Here is an 18,757-nt window from a genome sequence, read left to right as displayed (position 1 = left end):
ATCAAGAAGCGTGCCCAAATAGACGACCTTTCAGACCTCTGGACAGATAGGGAAGCCATGTTTCACAACTTAATGCGAATGGTGTCCAGTAAAGTTGGGCGGTTGGAGCTTGCATGGCCACAAATGTTCCCTGTACACAGAGGTGAACTCAGATAACACCTATGAAAGGCAAGGCCAAAATCTGCCTCAAAAACAGCTCTGGATCTGCCATAATACATGGTTAAGCTGGAGAGCAAGGCCTCTATGGACTACACAAGATCCCCACATAGTCATTGATGAGTAAACGTGAGCCATAGAGAGAGTAAGATAATGAGGAGATCTGAATGAGCCAGCTGCTGGATAGCAAACTATTGTTACAATCCCATTTTTTAGAGTGTCAGAATCAAATGATAGATTTTAACTGTAAGTCATTTTTTGCTGATTTCCTCTTTGAAAGGATAATTTTGGGAAATGTTTAATGCCACTAATATTTTCCATGGATTACCTTCAAAGTATTCATATATGTGAGGATTAAGACTGTATTACACATATTGATTATATTGCACAAGTGTATTTGTCACATACTCATTATTTTCTAATTAGAATTATGCATTGTTCTTTTCTCTGAGGATATAGAATTCTAGAACTTGGAATTAGTCTTCCAGAGCACCCATTCTAATCCTTTATAAAGGGATTATAGATTGAAAATTTCAGGTGTTTTCTTTATCCTAAAAATATTGTGTTTGTTGAAGATTTTATCTAATACTGACCTCTGCTGCAAGAATTTTGGACTTTTAAAACATAAATGTATTATATGGAAGATGTAGTCCATTCTACTGGAATACCACAAGGAAGTCCCCTCCTCCTAACTAGTAGTAATATGTCTGTCCTTCTGTCTTCATTTGCATGAGGTACAGTCTATATTTGTAATAGACTTCTTTGCCTGAGTTCTAGAAACTCTTTTATTGTCATAAACACTTCTATTTCTATAGTTCTTTTCAATAATCTAATCCTTTCAGAAAAAGAAAGGAATCCTGAAATTTTAAAATAAATTCCTAATTGAATTTGTTTCACACTCTTTTCCACTATCCCTTCCTTCCAATAGACACATATGTGCGCACACACACACACACCCCGGATAGCACATTATCTCTCTTATCTTGTCTCTGTGGGTTTTTAAAAAATTTTATTTTATGTCACCCATGCTGTTAATTCATTCAGAAGCCAATTTCTTTCTCAGTGGCCCTTGAAGTGTGCGTCAGAAGCTGTAATCAGTATGTACTACACCCATCCTCTATGCGGGTCACCTTCATTTCCACGGATTCTGTTTATAATTCTTGGCTCATTATTATATTTTTCCATGTAACTTTCAATTCCTTAGAGCTTCTTACATGCTTAGCATATTTCTATACATATCTCTATTTAATTCCCAAATGCAAAGAAAACAAATGCTGACAGTGTTTTCTTTCTTTGATCATGTATCCCTCTGTTCTTGTGTCAGGAAGATCTTAAGATTCAAAAGATAAATGAGACATAATGGAAAAATATTTAAAACTTAAAAAAAAAATGCACTGAGGTTTGTCAGTGAAAAAGTCTCTCTTAAATGTTGAGGGAAAAAAAGAATGAAGAATTTGATGGATACAAGATTTATGTGTATTTAGCAATTGGTTATATGGGGCGCATAGTTTTTCCTAGGAGATAAATTCTGATTTTCGTTGAACTCGAGAATTGCTATCTACAAAACAGGAGATGGAGAGGGGAGATAAACATTCTCATATGCTGCTGGTAATAATACAAATTGGTAAAGCATTTCTGGAGGATAATTGGGAAATCTGTGTTGAAAGCCTTAAATTGTAAATGTAAAGTTATTCAACAAATCCAAAGCAAACCATCATGAGAGTAGGCAGATTTAGTTACAAGGATGGTCACCCAGAGTTGCTTATAATAGCAAAAAATTAGAAATAATTTCCATGCTCAACAAAAGAAGATTAGATTAAATTTATGGTGCATCTGTAAAATGGAGGATGAACCAGTCATTAAAAACTAATGATATACTGTAAGATTATTTGGTAGAAGTAGATTTTTAAAATCTACGTACGATATGATTCCATTTTGTAAATACGCAAAAACACATAAATGATAAATAAAGTATGTTCCTCAATGAGTCTGGACATACGCAAGCACAAGTGATACCATCTCCACAATCAAGGTAATATATATAACCAGCACCTCAAAGTACTTCTTGTGTCCCTTTGGTTGCTTTGTGTGTGTGTGTGTGTGTGGTAAGAACACTTAACCTGAGATCTACCCTCTTAACAGATTTTGAAGTGCACAATACTGTTGTTGACAATAGGCACTATGTTGTACAACAGATCTTTAGAACATATTCGTCTAACAAATAAATCTTACAGCCTAGTTCCTTTCATTCATGTTTGAAAACTCCTCATATTCCTTCCGTGCTGCAGTATCTTCCTTCAGTTCACCTAGCATGCACAGAAAATCTGCAGAATGCGCCAGTAACTCTTTGAACATCAGAATTTGAACAAGTAGAACAGCGAGGACGGGGCACTGAGCAGGTGTGCCCTTCAGCCTTGCTGGGTGCTAGTGTGAGTAGTGCACGTGGGTGAACACTCGAGTTTGCTCGTGCCTGTTTGAAATATTAAATATAGAATAATTCAAATAGGACGAGATCAACACTAATTTTCATTTAAGATGACACCACTTCCCCGGAATACCAGGGGCAGGGCCAATCCCAGGCAAACAGCTCCTTTTGTGACTGCCCTTTGAAATTCTTCTCCCCAAATTGCTCTTTCATTCACTCACTTATTCATCAACTATGTTTTACTCCCAACGACACGCCCCACACTTTGATAAGTTTTGGGGATATTGATACATAAGCAATGTCTGCTTCTCTCAGAAACACACAGACACATATGTAAACAGAAAATTACAATATAAAAGAACACAGCAAAGTTATATTATAAAATTCCTTTACAATATCAAAGAACACAGCAAAGGGGCAGAGGAGCACACTGGTCTAGTCCGGGCTTGGTGACTTAGTTTCAGAACTCGTTTGATATTGATGTCACTTGGGGAAGTTATCTAATTTTCATGAATTTCAATTCTTTATTCCTAAATGCGGACAAAATGCCTACATTGGAAAGCTTTTGTGAAAATTAAGTAAAACAGTATTGAGAAAACAACTAACATAGGATCTGGAACCCTGTAGCAACCAAATTATTGCTTAGCTATTACTTTGTGTGTAAAGTACGTCTCTTGCTCACCCTGTTTAGTGGAAACTTAAAGTAGTTCAGGCCCTGCTTAGCAGAGTAGAGGATGGATGGGAGAGGTTTCCTCTCATCCCTACACTGCCACACAGGTATAAAGGTCCTGTATATTCTGCTCTGCACCCTTGGGACAGGCAATTCTTTTCTCCCCAATCCGCATTCTGCAGATTTTCTGTGCATGCTAGGTGAACTGAAGGAAGATACTGCAGCACGGAAGGAATATGAGGAGTTTTCAAACATGAATGAAAGGAACTAGGCTGTAAGATTTATTTGTTAGACGAATATGTTCTAAAGATCTGTTGTACAACATAGTGCCTTCCTCTTCCCCCTTTTGCCAAGGTTGGGGGAGCAGAAAAATCTCGTTCTGCAAGTTTTCACACAAATCCTTCTGTCCATCATTTAGGCCAGTCTCTCTGTGAGTCTTCCTTTCAGGATGGCCGCCATGCACAGGACTGTGGCCCTTGGGGCATCATTGAGTGAGGAGACGTGGGGAATATACGGAGAGCTCACATCAATCAAAGTTTTGTGATATGATCCTGTCGCACAGGCCGGAGTGAACCCTGTGGGAGAACAGAGGAGTCCCTAAATCTCCTGGAGGTGGGAGCTTAGAAAGACTTCTCAGAGAAGGTATCCTCTTAAACTGGGTGTTGCAGGAAAATAAAGAATGTTGTGGGTGGGGCAGTTATGGGAGAGTATACCATGCAGAAAAAACAAATCATTGAGAAGTACTGAATCACTAATTATACATTTGTGTATAACTGATTTGTCTCCAGCTGATGAGTACAAATAAGGACATTTAGATGCCCAAACCACTGTGGCCGTTAGTAGCCAAACTGAGGAGCATCAGCCAATCCTCTATTCAAATGTTTTCTATCCCCTGCTCTGTATCTGAGAACCTCTAGGAAAGTATCAGAGATGCTCAGGGAGAAATCCTCTCATGTTCTACTGTTCCAGCTTCCCCAGGGAAATGCACTGCCTGCTCACCTGAAGTGGCACCACCCACCCAGCCCGCTGTCAATGCTGATGTGGACCCATCACTGCTGGGCACAGAGGCCGCAGTTACTCCACCACAGTGATGCTCTCCCTGAAAGCAGCAGTCACCTTGTTCAGGTGCAGAAAAAGCAATCCGATTTATACTTCAGAAACATCATCCTGGCTGCTGGGTGGGGCTGGATTTAGGGAGAACAATTAGGAGCCTGTTCTCATAACCCAGGCACAAAAATGTAGTCCGAATTCGGTAGTGACAACTGTGGTGGAAAGAAGTGGAGAGATTTGAGAGATATTGAGAAGGAGAATCAATAGCACTTTGTGATCGATCAGAGACCCAGGGTTACAAGAGGGCAAAGTCACAGATAATTTAACAGTTCCTGGATTGAGAACTGGATACACGCTGGTGCCCTGCAGTAAGATGTGGAGAACTGAGTGTGTGTGCATGTGTGGAGGGGTGAGTAGATATTTGGGACAGGGGGAACTGAGACAATAACTTAAGGTTTCAACTCAAAGATTTGGAAGTGCCTGTAGGACATCTAAGTAGAGATTTTCCTCCAAAATTACAAGCTTGAGCCTTTTCTTCTTTGTGCATTTCTGTACAACTGGAATGAGCCCTTGCCCCTAATGAGCAAAAGCCAGCCCTTTGCCCACTTCTTCCATGCCACCTTGCCTAGCTGCCCCAGACCACAATGACCTCCTCAGCATCTGAGCTCCTGCAGCCCCACTGTGTGTGCAGCTCATCTGCCACTTAGCATATGCTACTTTGCATTACATATACTTGTATTACATATACTACCTTATGTTACATGATTCTGTATTACGTAGACTACCTTATGTTACATACACTTGTGTTATATATACCACCTTGTATTACAATGTTGTGAGATATCTTGTCTTCTAACCTATAAGAGAGCTGAAAGCATAGAGTTGGGATTTTTTTCCCTTTTTTTTGTTATTTTAGTTGAGCTGCTGGGAAAAGTCAGAAAATGCAAAGATTCCAAAGGATCAAAAACTCAGCAGATTCTGCATTCTTCAAGTTCAGGGAGAAGAGTGAGGAGCCATTTTGGTGACCCATTAGAAGAGACCCAAAGATGGAGCTTTCTATAGTACAGGGAACATTGTTGACAGCAGAGAAGGAAAAGGTTATTTTGTAAACAAAAAAGAGCTACAATGTAAACATGCAAAATATGAGTAGGATGGTGGGAAGGAAGACGTTAAAGAGAATGAGGTAAGGATGATCTTTAGAAAGAAAGGATGGGAGAAATTATAAAAATACTGACTGTGCCTGACATTCATAACTAATCATTATGTAATGCTTGCTACGTGTTGGGCATCGTTCTATATTCTTTACATATCTTATTACTGTAATCATCACAGCAACCCCTGAAGCAGGAACTATTATTATCTTCCTTTTACAGATGATGAAACTGAAGCACAGAGAGGTTTAGTCACCATCTTGTGTGTCTGGGCTGCTATAATAAAGTACCATCCACTGGGAGGCTCATGAGCAACACAAATGCATTTCTCACAATCCAGAGGCTGAGAAGTCCCAATCAAGGCACCGGCACATTTGGTGTCTGGTGAGGGCCCGCTTCTGCTTCATAGGTGGACGCTGTCTTCTCACTGGGTCCTTACATGGTGGGAGGGGTGAGGGAGCTCTCTCAGGCCTCTTTCATAAGGGCACAAATCCTATTCAGGATGGTTTTACCCTCGTGACCTAATCATTTCCCAAAGGCCCCGCCTCCTAATACCATCATGTTGGGGGTTAGGATTTCCAAGTATGAATTTTGGGCAGTCACAAATACTCAGTCCATTACAGTCACCTCCCTAAAGTCACACAACCAGGAAGTCTAATCCAAGTCAGGATTCTAAGTAAGCAGTCCAGGCTCTGAACCCAAATAATATTAGTGTTTAAAGGAATAAGCACATGTAAAGGAAAACTCATTCTCAATTTGCAGAAGAGGGTTGCAATTAGAGGCAGAAGTACACTGAGTGTAGTAATGTGAGTACCTTCTGTGTGATCTGTTCCCCAAAGAAGTAAACGTTCTACCATCTGAAACTCAGCATAAAATTCTTAAAAGATAACAATAGCCACTATTTATTAAGTGCATACTTATGTCAGGCATAGTGTGAAGCAGCTTCCATACATGATTTCCAATTTTTGCATGAATTCTGTTAAATAATTATTAGCCCCACATTATACTAGGAATATTGAGTTTCAAAGTGGTTAAGACATTTACACACAGTTAGTGGAAGGATAGAGCTGGCACTCAAGTCTATGCCTGGCCAATCTCAAAATCCAACCTACTTCCACCACTTCTTCTGTAATAGACTGGATGTTTATGTCCCTCGAAAGTTCATATGTTGAAAGCCTACCCCCCGCCGTGTGGTGGTATTAGGAGATGGGGCCTTTGGGAGGTGATGAGGTGTAGATGGGATCATGAGGATGGAGTCCTCATGAATGGGATTAGTGCCCTTCTAAGAGTCACGGGAAAGCTTGCTTCCTCATTCTGCTCACCCACGTGAAGATACAAGAAGTTGGCGGTCTGCAACCTGGAAGAGAGCTCTCACCTCTAGAACCATAACTAGATGCTTCTGGCCCTGATCTCAGATGTCCAGCCTCCAGAACAGTGAAAAATAAATCTCTGTTGCTTATAAGTAACCCAGTCTATGGTACTTTGTTATAGCAGCCCAAACTGACCAAGACAACTTCTTAAAACCATCTTCTACGACTATGGGTTTACAAAACTGGCAAGTCCTTGGTGATGCAACTAGTGGTCACGGCGAGCTGCCGCAGCTCCTCAAACTAGGGCGTGAATTGCATGCTTGACTCCCATCTGAGCTTCAGAAAGGTGAGGAAGCTTTCCTTCTCCACATGTTGTCAGAAATAATTTAGTGTTTTAGGCAATGGTGGCTGCAGCACTGAATACAGATAGTAAACCACATCCCTTCTGAAAAGAATAAAGTCCAACGCATTTACGTGAAAGATGATGTTAGCTAACATACAGAAAAGTATAGTGACCTTCCAAATGTTAATATTCTGAATGTGTAAAAAAGTTGAGTTCCTGTTATTAAGGACATTCTGTACATTCTGTCAGTTCAGAGGAGACGAAAGGGACTAAAACTTTTCAAATTGAATGTCATCTACATTTTTAGCTTGGATGGATGGTAGAAAATTGCTGCATGAATCATGTGGAAGAGATGAAAAGGTAAAGTGAAAAAAATGGAACAAGTCCCAAATTTGAAATGAGAAGATTGAGTGTGTTCTCTGAGTTCAGCAAAAGAGCTGTGTAATATTTGGAGGAGATCCCTAACTTCTTAGCACTCGAGCTTATTGGTTATAAATTATAGTTAATAGTACCTATTTTACAGGGTGAGCAAACAAATAATATACACACAAGGCTTATGTGTAAAATATAAAGCATTCACTCTACAATTATTGACCTTTACTCATATTTCCACAGTGTTATACCTAAAATGCTTTTATAGGCATTATTTGATATAACCACACAATATTATAAAATGATTAAGGATGTGGTCCCAGGATATAAAGTTTCCAAATTTAACATTCGAAAACGAGAACTATAATTTAAAACCTTAGAATTATAAGAACAATAACACTTCTTGAAGAATGTTTGCCAAATTTATATTTAAACACATTTTTACTGTTAGCTTCTAATTTACTGCGCTGTATTGTGAAAGAACAATTTTAATAACCTTTCTGACTGTCAGCAGTTCTTTTATTCATTCGTTTGTAGAAGATAGGTGAGTTATGTTCTCAACTGTTCATTTTTTTCTACGCATAATTATCTTATTGTGAAAGATTGTGTTTTGAAAGAAACAATAATTTTATCTCACTACTTACCACAAAGTCTAATAATTAGTGAAATGAGACCCCCCTAAGATGATTAAAGAGTCAGAAAATATGGCCTAAGTAGAAAGGTTAACACAATTATATTGGATAATTTTAACCTTTTTTTAAAAAAGCTTGAGTTGATTTAATAACTGTCTCAGATGTTTACCAGCAATGTTCTCTATCCTCAATCTTTAGAATTCCAGAAAAATCGAATCTTCATTACTGTATGAGATCTCATTTAAAAATAAAAAATGCTTTTTGACAGTATTTATCTAGAGTCAATACGATTTAGCTGAAGGAACTGGGAATTAAAAGACCTGGGAATTAAATGACTCAAGTCTACCCCTTAATCAGCCACTTGATCTTGACCATGTTTTCAGATGAGTCTTCTCTTGCTGCTCGGGAACAGAAATAAACTGTGAGTGCTTCTTGCCTCACCACGTGTGAAAATCCAAATGAGAAAATGTATGAAAATCACTTTGTAAACTGTAACGGATAACAAACAAAGCTGTTAGTGAGTGTGGGAATTGGTGGCAGAAAGCCTTTTTTTCTGAAAGTCTTTTGGAAGTAGGTCAACATCTCATCACTCTGGGCGGTTCTACTCAGTCTCCTGCAAAAGCAGCAAGAATGATTAGATCAGCTCTCCATAAACACTTTGTCCTGAGGGAACATTATTCTCCTTGCATATGTAGCTGGGAACTTAGACTTCTTATGCATTTCCTTGACAACAAGACATTCTATGACTAGCTCTTTGATTATCTGGTATAAAAGCCTTATGAGAAAGTTGTTCTTTTTCCTGAACTTTCTTTTCTTTTCCAATTCCTCTCTCTTGCAATCACATACTTCTTTCACTGGGCCATGCTACACCATCTTACTATGCTGCAACCATAATTGTCTCAGCCAATGTGTCTTCACTCATTCATTCAATGAAATATTTACTTATGTTAGGACTAGTTGCCAGCCGTGCCTCCCAGCTGCTCTCTGCCCCTGTCCTATATTCATTCCCCCTTCTCTCCTTGTTGTCTATGTCCATGACAAAGCAGGATGCCCTGATATTACCCACACTCACAAACTCATTTCACGTCTAAGAGGATGAGGATGAGAATGTCCTATTACGGCTACTTGGTCATTTGAACCATAAACTTTACAGGTCATATATTTTGATTCTTTCAGAAATTCTTTGAGTTTTCTTGGAAATCTTATTGTTATCTAGTTAAGTCCTGCCAGGATGATCATCCTGCTAGGATATCAAACAAACCCCATGGCTAAGCATGTGCTGATTTCTTTCCCTTAAATCTCTTCTTTATATCAACCACAACTTAAATTATTCTGTTTCCCTTTCCAGCACCAGAGACACTGTTTTATGAAATATTTTATCTATTAAATTGCATTTTATTAAGTAATTTTTTTGTTTTGTTAATCAGACATATCACTCTAAATTCTGGATCAGTGTGATACAACTATTTGTTACCACACAGAGTTGAGAAGAGTGCAGCAAAGAATTTTGTGGTTTTTATTAGCCTGAGCGGCTTTATATGGGGTAAATTTATAAATCCCATTTCACTGTCTGGAGGTGTTTAAAACAGCTCCGTTATGAACTGAATGTTTGCGTCCCCCCAGATTCATGTGTTGAACGCCCAATGTGATGGTATTTGGAGCTGGGGCTTTTGGGAGGTATTAGGTTTAGATGATGTTTGAGGGTGAGGCATTCATCTTGGAATTGGAGACAAGATTAGAGGGACAGAAAGAAAGAGAGCCCCTGTAAGAAGAGGGAGAGAGAGATTTCACCCTCTCTCCATGCTCATGTACTATGGAAAGACCATGTGAGCACACGGCAAGAAGGTGGCCATCTTCAAGCCCGGAAGAAAACTCTCACCAGAACCTTACCATGTTGGCACCTGAATCTCCGACTTCCAGCCTTCAGAAGTGTAAGAAACCAAACGTCTCTTATTGAAGCCGCCCAATCTATTTTTGTATTCTGTATTTTCTCATAGCAGCCCAAGCTGACCAAGACAAGGTCACTCAACCTCATTGCTACCTTCTTGCAACCCATAGAGTTGAGGAATCCCAGGATGGAACCACTTCGTTGGAACAACACTTCTGAAGCAACTTTGTGGTTTTAATTCTTTAACACTGATCATGAGGTGTGAATTACAATGTGTGGCTTTCAGTCATCCAAAATTAGCTTGGGCCATTCTAATTAATTTAATTGTTGATCACTATATATAAGCTAGCCTGTGGTCTCAGGAAAAAAACATTCTAAATATTTTGTTGTTTTTGGAAACAAAGGTTGTTTAGGATAAAGTATCAATAAATGCTTCCTTTTTTTGAGGAAGATTAGCCCTGAGCTAACATCTGCTGCCAATCCTCCTCTTTTTGCTGAGGAAGACTGGCCCTGAGCTGACATCCTCTACTTTATATGTGGGATGCCTGCCATAACATGTCTTGCCAAGCAGTGCCATGTCCCCACCTGGGATCCGAACCGGCGAACCCCGGGCCGCCAAAGCGGAACGTGCAAACTTAACCTCTGCACCACTGGGCTGGCCCCAGTAAATGCTTCCCTTTTTTGTGTGGGAATATCTTTTTTCTCTTGGATAAAATTATAGTTAAAAGTTTCTGAGAACCTAATTTTGGTGGATGTTTGCATGCCCTATTTCTAACCGCTCCCAAAATTTTGAAGGGTAAATCTTCCTTTATGAGAGACGAAGAAACGGAACATCATAGAGGAAGATATTTATCCAGAGACACTCAACTGGTTGGTGGTGGAGCTAAGATTTGTTCCCAAGAATCTCTGATTCTACAGTCCCCAAACTTTCAAGTAGATTTCATAGTCATTTTAGATGAAAATCTGAACCATATTCTGGCCAACATTGGATTTAGCCTCTGGGAGTCAATGGGAGTCTTAAGGAAATCGTTTATATTTCATGCCCTAGACTCAGATGATGAATTTCTAGTGAAACTGAGAAATTAAATCACAGAGGGGATGGCCTTTGAGTCAGCCCATCCTTTCTTGTCACACCTAAGGTGACTGAGCCATCATCCAAGGAGGGTGGAAGAGTAAGGAGGGTCCTTATACTTATTCATAAAGGACTAGGGCGATTTTGTCTGGAGAAGAGAAAAATGACCCCATACCTCTAATCATGAATATATCTTGATCTTTTCATACGACTCTTAAATAACATTTACATTCAGATTTGGCAATGGATTTCATTAACCATACCCTTTAGCCACACAGACAAGATGAGGACTCCTGGTGTTGGTCCTTACTGGCTATGTAACCTCTGTCTCAATCTTCTTATCCGTAAACTGGGGCTCAAAAACAGTACCTGATATTTAGAATTATCTTGGAAATGATATGCCTTAATACAAATAAGTAATATACATACAAATACAATAAACTCAGAAAGTTTCCTGGCACAATGAATGTTAAATGTTGTGATGGTAATTATTATTTTCAGAATGTGTGCTGTGATGTTTTATAATAAATACATGAATAGAAAAAGATTCTCCTGACTTCGAATTGGTCTAAACTGCAATATATAATGTTCATTTACTGCTTCATTCTTTCTGTAATCACCACTTCCCTAAAGAGTGATCCTTCCTTGTTTGAGGCCTCTGACAGAAAGAATTGCAATGAGACTTGAAATCACAACCAACAAATCCCCATAGACACAGGTTAGAAATTTATTGACCCCATCAAGTTAGCAAAATAGGGACTACTCAAGTTGAAGATGGTATAAAGACAACTGCAAAGGTCAAATTAACATAAAGAAGTGTTGCTAAGATACGAAATAAATATCAGACAAAATAAAAACAACTTTTAAAAATGCAAACTAGAAATTCGGAAGAGAAAGAAGTGCTAAACTATAAACTAAAAATGTGCCTCAAGTAATTCAGAGAGGATGGGAATACACAGCAAGCTTGCAATAAAGCAAAAAGAAAGGGCCATTTTCTTTGCAACTGCATTGAAGGAAATGTGAAAGCTTTGTCTTATAGGTTTCTTGAAGGCATTGAATTTGCTTGGTCTTTAATACATATATCAATGTTACGTAATGTTAGATACACTTTTCTGAGCTACGTGGCTGAGGTACGAGAGTAAGAATAGATTTTATGGCCTTGAATTTGTCTTCAATTCTCTTTCCAAATCCTGTGCCTGTGAGTTCCAGTTAGTGAATGGTTGCGTACTGGTATATTAATCATATCACTTTGCCCTAAACATTTTGATCCAGATGGGAAATAGCTGGGGAATGAAACAGACTTCAAAACATCAGCTTTATTACTTGTAAACTGAATTAGAGAACTCAATTTTGGTCTGCAGGCTGCTCACTCTTCTCTGAAACTGGATTCACTCAGCAGCCACAGGCACAACTGTCCATGTACCGTCTCTGCACGTGGCTTCTGTTTAGTGATCTCAGACTATTGCTCTAATCCTGGATTATAGGAAAACACGGTAAGCGGATCATGGATCCGTGAAGTCAGACAGAGTGGAGTGTACACATCCTGGCTCTGCTGTTTACCAGTTTTATGATCTTGAGTTATTTAAATTCTCTCAACTTCAAGTTACTCTTCTCTAATGTGAGGATAATGTATTTGCCCCAGATAAGAATCAAAGACTTCAAAATCCATTATGTTAAATATGATTTTCTTTTTAATTGTTCAACTGTGGATTTTTTAACTACAGGATGTTCTGATGTCAAACACTTACTTCACAAGGCTGGTCAAACACTTAGTCTCCATCATGTTAAGAGTTCCTGCCCATCATGGTGTTGTGCCACAGACAATTTCAAAAGTTGTCAAGAGAGTGGAGGTGGTGTGGAGAGAAGCTGTGCCCAAATGATCAGTACCCATGTCACAGCTGAGGTTGCTGTTGACTCATTCCACATGGCCCCATCCTGGACCAGAGTTTTGGCTGATTCTCTGCCTCTTTGGAAACAAGAGGTCTTTTCTGAGACAGCTGCTGCTTTCCTCTGCCCAGCTTCTCCATGTATCCACTCTCCTGTGCAGGCTCACAGCTGGTTCTCTCCTGATGTGAGGACCTCAGCATCCATATCGTTCTTGTCTTTGTCCCGCAACCACTGCACTTTCTTATTTCTAATTTGTGGTGGAGAAACAGCCCTTCTCTTCTATTTGCTGCTCTAAGATACTCGCCTTTTATCAACTAATTCTCCTTTGCATTTCTTCTATTTCATCTGAAGACTTAAATTTCTCCCAAGAATTTAGACTTTTCACCACGCTCCCTCCTGAGACATCGTGGCATCTTCATGAATGGAAGGAAAAGAGGGGTCAAACTGCAGGAGGGGAAAAACAAAACAGAGCAAACTCACCCACCACAGATCAGTATCTGAACACAGCACCCAGCCATCACACCTCGGTGCTGTTGGTTGGAGATAAAGTAAGGAAATACGCCTTGCATATAGGACGTGAATAGTATAAGGTATATTTTATTGGAAATAATACATGTAAGTGATGGATCATTTATATTGAATGAGATGAAAATCATTAGAGTGAAAAAAGAAGATTTCAAATTTAAAGTATATCTATGTGTATGTTCATTATTTGTGTCTGAATGTAAGTTTACAATATTTAAGACAAATTCAATTTAATAATGACTTACTAATTCACATGCACTTTTTGCTATATACCTAATGCTATGCTTATGCGATGATAGATATGAAATAAGTTGAACATATGTAAAATATAAACATATTTTTTGGCTATTATGAGGAACAAATATTGGATTATTTGTCAGAGCAGCTTTGATTTCAGTGTTCAAAAAACTCTGAAGCCTTGACGCTTTAGTCAAATAGATTCACACATCATACCAACATATGAGTGAATTTGTAGAGATATAGAGTCCAAGATAAGAAAGTCATTCTAAACGACCCTGAGTTTCCAGTCAAATCTCTTTGCAGATGACTGGTTGCTCCAAAAAGTCTTCAAAGAATTCCTAACATGTTTAAGAATAGAGGGGACATTCATGCATAGAAGGGAGAAGATGGTTTCTGAAAGGGATGTTTTTCTTATATGATTTAGCATTCTACTTAGAAAGCCATGAGGAAAGTGAAAACTCTTCCATTGTTTGTATTCATTAGTCTTAGTCTTGCCAGTATTTTTCCCTTTGCTAAGAAAAAAGAAAAATTATAGCAAAATAACAGTCAACCCTTATGTGCCAATTACAGGCAAAAGGAATCAGGACACAGCATCTATAGAAAGAACAACCAAGGAACGTTTGGGCAAGTACAAGTTCAAGAAAGATAACAAATAGTAGCCAACAATCTAGAAGCAAGTCATTTTGCTCTGAAGATGTATAGTTAAAGGGGGAAAGAAGATCACTACCGAACCTACAGATTTCCTAGAAATAGTGGCAAATCAAGGTCACAGACAAAGTGTTACATTATTCCAAATAAGCTGTTCTCAAAAATCAAAGTCAAGTTCCATTTTTATAAACTCCAGCCCTTCTGGCCAAGTGATTTTGTGTAGCTGGATCCTATGGTGGTTTTTAAAATGTGTTTAATGGATTAAGGCTGTAACTTGGGGTTAGTCATAGAACTCCTCTCAGAGATATTTTCTGAATATTCTTTCACGTTCTACCTGTGTCATATTTCAGAAATTTTGAACGCAGACAGCAAACGTTGCACACCTCTTTCCCAAATGTTTGCTCAAAATCAACGCCTCATCCGTGTTGCCACTGGCTTTCAGACTTCGTACTGCTCCAAGAGAAACCCGGGCGGGAGTCAGAGTTCTTAGTTGGGGATCTCTTTGGATGCACGCATCTCTTATACAATCCAGGCCTTGCTTCCAACCAGATGTGAATGGAGCAAACTGCAAAATTCAGCCAGCATTACAGTTACAATGCTCAGGGGCATTTTATTCCCATTCAGGGGACAGAGTCTCATTCCCCCTTCGCTGTAAAAACACCTGCAGATGTTTTCCTGGTGTAGATTTCCAAGAGTCCAGTTTCTAACCTACAGGGTGGAGAATAAGGTACTTTGTTACAAACCTTAAATGCAGTGTCAACATGCTGAGCCCATGTCCCTGAGCTCTTGTTCCCTACAGCAAGGGAGAAAATGACCCTTTAATGTGTACTCAGTCAAGAAAATATTTGTATTAAGAATATTTCTGTGAGACTTCTGTGCTGGGAATTAAAGCTATGTCTATACACATGAAATCGACACACTGCCCCGTGGCTGATCCGCTCATTTCAGCTGTCTTAATGATCAATGTGGATCGTTGCACAATCGATTCAACTGCGGGGATCATTATCATTCACAAACTCCAGGAAATCTGGTGCAAATGAAATGGCTAAGATGTTGGAAAGTGTTCTCATTTATCAGATATTTGATTTAAGAACTTTTGACATACTAAATATTCTCAACTTTTACTTACTTTTTTTACAACTTGCAATTAATTTTTTTTTATTTTTGAGGAAGATTAGCCCTGAGCTAACATCTGCTGCCAATCCTCCTCTTTTTGCTGAGGAAGACTGGCCCTGAGATGACATCCGTGCCCATCTTCCTCTACATTACATATGGGATGCCTACCACAGCATGGCTTGTCAAGTGGTGCCATGTCTGCACCCAGGATCTGAACCAGCCAACCCCGGGCCGTCGAGGCGGAATGTGTGAACTTAACCATTGTACCACCAGGCTGGCCCCTGCAATTAATATTTCGAGTCATAATTTTAAGTTTCAGATAATCTCTTCAAAATCTGATTGCTGATAATTTCTCTAAAATATTATGAATAATTTATTGCGATTCTAATCATGCTAAATACATATTTAAAACTCAGAGGAAGAATTCCACCATAGTTTGCAAGAGAGAGAAGGCTCAGTGTCTAAAAATACTTTGTTTGGTTCACAGAAACTTAGATCAAAGTCCAGTATCTTAGAAAAACAATCTCTTTGTAAAATCCATCTAGTGTGTATCACATGCAAACACGTCAAATTTTGGCAACTTGTCTAGGTAGTCTTCCAATAATTAGAGTCAGACAGCAGCCTGAAAAGAGTCGATAATTCTTATATCTAAGCTTTTCAAAGACTGTCTTGTAAGAAATTTTGATTTTTTTTCCTATGTTGTGAATATCAAAGACGTTAACTTCCACAGAAGCCACCTGGTAAAAGTAAACGACAAACACGTGGCCTCAGAGAAAGATGTGTGTACAGGCATCATTACTGGCCACCCAGTGAAGTGTCCCCAGTACTGAACGTCCCAAAGTAAATTGAATTTCAGGTGGATTTCTGTGATAATATTGAATGCAAAAGAGAAAAGAGAGATCTGTAGGTCTCCGTGAGAAATTGTTTACTAATTATGGTAAATATGATTGGGGCTGTTTTGCCAGGCGCATTGTTCTGCTGGACAGATAAAGCCTCTCCTCCAGGAAAGGTGAATTTCTCTACTGAAATAGAGAAAACTCTCATATCCAAAAATACGTCATGTCAGGGAGGCACAGTATACTGAGAAGATCACAGAATATCTGTATTGCAAATTCATTTCTACTAGAAATGAGTTATATTCTTGTGGAATACAGGCAATGTATTCCCTTAAGAAAACAGTTCTCAAACTCTTTGGTCTCAGGATCCTTTATAGTTTTAAAAATTATCACGCAACTCTGAAGAGCTTTGGTATATGTGGGCTATATCTATCAATATTTACCCTATTGAAAATTAAAACTAGGGCCAGCCCGGTTGCATAGTGGTTAAGTTAGCACACTCTGCTTTGGCGGCCTGGGGTTCTCACATTCAGATCCTGAGTGCAGACCTACACACCGTTCACCAAGCCATGCTGTGGTGGCGTCCCACATACAAAATAGAGGAAGATTGGAACAGATGTTAGCTCAGCGACAATCTTCCTCAAGCAAAAAGAAAAAAAATTAAAACTAAATTTTAAAACACAAGAACACATTCCATTACTTGTCAGAGTGATGACTTAATCACTTATTGCCCAACCTTTGGGAACTTCACTGTACACTGTGTAAGAGTACGAGTGAAAGGGTGGACAATATCTCATTGTTAAAATAGTTTGACATCAAGAACCTCTCACAAATGTCTTGAGAACCCCTTGAAAAGATGTTGGGGTCCCCGCTGGGTTTCACAGACCACACTCACTATAAGAAACACTATTCCAAGTGCTTTTTCTCACTCATCAAAGAGGGTAATAATACTTAGAAAAATTTCTTGGGAGGATGAAAATAAAAGGACATCATAGAAGGCGAAAGGCTTTTATAAAGTATATGCTAGATAAATACAAGTTCTCCAAGCTTTAGCCAGCTACCTAACTTCTCCAAGATTTAGTTTCATCAGCTGAAAAATGGCTAAAGCAATATCTGCATTGCAGGGTTGTTGTGAAAATAAGTGATGATGTATGTCTAACGTAAAGTAGGCACGAAAAAATTGTAAAGCTTATCTAAGTTATTTAGCTTATTCCCAATTATTACTTAATTTTGACGTAAAGCTGTGAAAAATATTTGATAACTGGGAAAGATTTTTCTTCCTATACCATGATGATCACATAATCAGGAAACATATAAATAACCATCACCTGATTATTATTGTTGCTACCCAAAATGTGCTGAATGTCCTGTACTGGATACTGAAAGAAATATGAAGAATAGTTTTCAGATTCAGTCTCAAGAAGGAATGAAGTTTATGGGGCATAATAAGACATGAATATAACATTTCGTACAAGGTGTTATGGGAGGTAATACTCGACACAGGAAATCAACAAAGGCTTCATGGAGAGTGTAGCATTTGTGGTGGATTTGAAGGAAAAAGAAATTTGGACATGTGACACCAGTAGGAGCTTAGTGAAGGACACTTTAAGAGGAGAGAACCACCAGAGCTGGAATGGATGACCAGGTCAGGGTTGAAAGCATCCTTGCCTCGTGAGCTGACAGCAACAGGATTGCATGGAAGTTTGTGTTAGGAGCACTTAAGTCTCCCAGATACCCTCCCTGACCTCATACAGTTAGGAAATGGCCTCTCTTCACCCCGGCAATTGTGAAGCTTTCTTTCTGGAGACTCCTATTTGGGGAAGCTGTGTGTGGGTACAAGATGCAAGGTGCTACACCAAAACAGAGGCATTAAATTCATGTCTGCATTGTAAAGAGTGACAACCCTGCCTCCTGCACTTGTTCCCTGACCCTGGTATCCCAGATAATATCACTGAAGCAAAAGAATGGCTCAAAAGAAATGAATGATGGATATTGAATTTGAGTATCTACGAAAAAAAAGACTGACTCCCTAATCAACCTATGGGGAGACCCATCAATCAATTAGCCCACCCACGTGCAGAGAGTTTCCAAAAAGTTTTCAGCATCTCACTCTTAAATTTGATTAGTGGTCCAAGAAACAAGGATTACTAGACACTTAAGAATAGCCTCTAGGGGCCAGCCTGGTGGCACAGTGGTTAAGTTCCCATGTTCCACTTTGGCAGTCTGTGGTTCGCTGGTTCGGATCCCAGTGCGGACATGGCACCCCCTGGTAAGGCCACGCTGTGGTAGGCGTCCCACATATAAAGTAGAGGAAGATGGTCACAGATGTTAGCTCAGGGCCAGTCCCTCAGCAAAAAGAGGAAGATTGGCAGCAGTTAGCTCAGGGCTAATCTTCCTCAAAAAAAAAAAAAAAAAAGAGCCTGTAATATGTAAGAT

Source organism: Equus przewalskii, chromosome 28, assembly GCF_037783145.1.
Source record: "Equus przewalskii isolate Varuska chromosome 28, EquPr2, whole genome shotgun sequence".
NCBI lineage: Eukaryota > Metazoa > Chordata > Mammalia > Perissodactyla > Equidae > Equus > Equus przewalskii.
This window is presented reverse-complemented; position numbering follows the sequence as displayed.